Below are 398 nucleotides of genomic sequence, written 5' to 3' on the forward strand. Positions count from 1 at the left end.
ATTTCAAGTATGCCCTTTCAGAATTTTCAAGGATTTTTCAAATCGGTCCATAAACAAAAAGAGATATGATCTTTTTAAATAAGGTGTTAAATCGAGAATTTTTTGCGTTTTTAAACTTTCCTTTTTCTTTGAACCCGTATATCTTGGAGCTTCTTAATTCTATTGATTTGTATACATTATGGGCTTGTTCCTTGGTCGATTCTCTATTGATTGAAAAGTAATTAATTGAAATATGTCCATTTTTACTAGAGTTACAGTAATAAATATGAATGGGGTTCCCGGGACCCCAGTGTGTATACGACGTCGTCAAAAAAACAGTATGTATATCTAGGGTTAACAATCATAATTTAAAAGTCGTTTTAATATTTTATTAATATTTATATTTTGTTTATGTTACA

This window comes from Wasmannia auropunctata, unplaced genomic scaffold (assembly GCF_000956235.1).
Source record: "Wasmannia auropunctata unplaced genomic scaffold, wasmannia.A_1.0 LD336083.1, whole genome shotgun sequence".
NCBI lineage: Eukaryota > Metazoa > Arthropoda > Insecta > Hymenoptera > Formicidae > Wasmannia > Wasmannia auropunctata.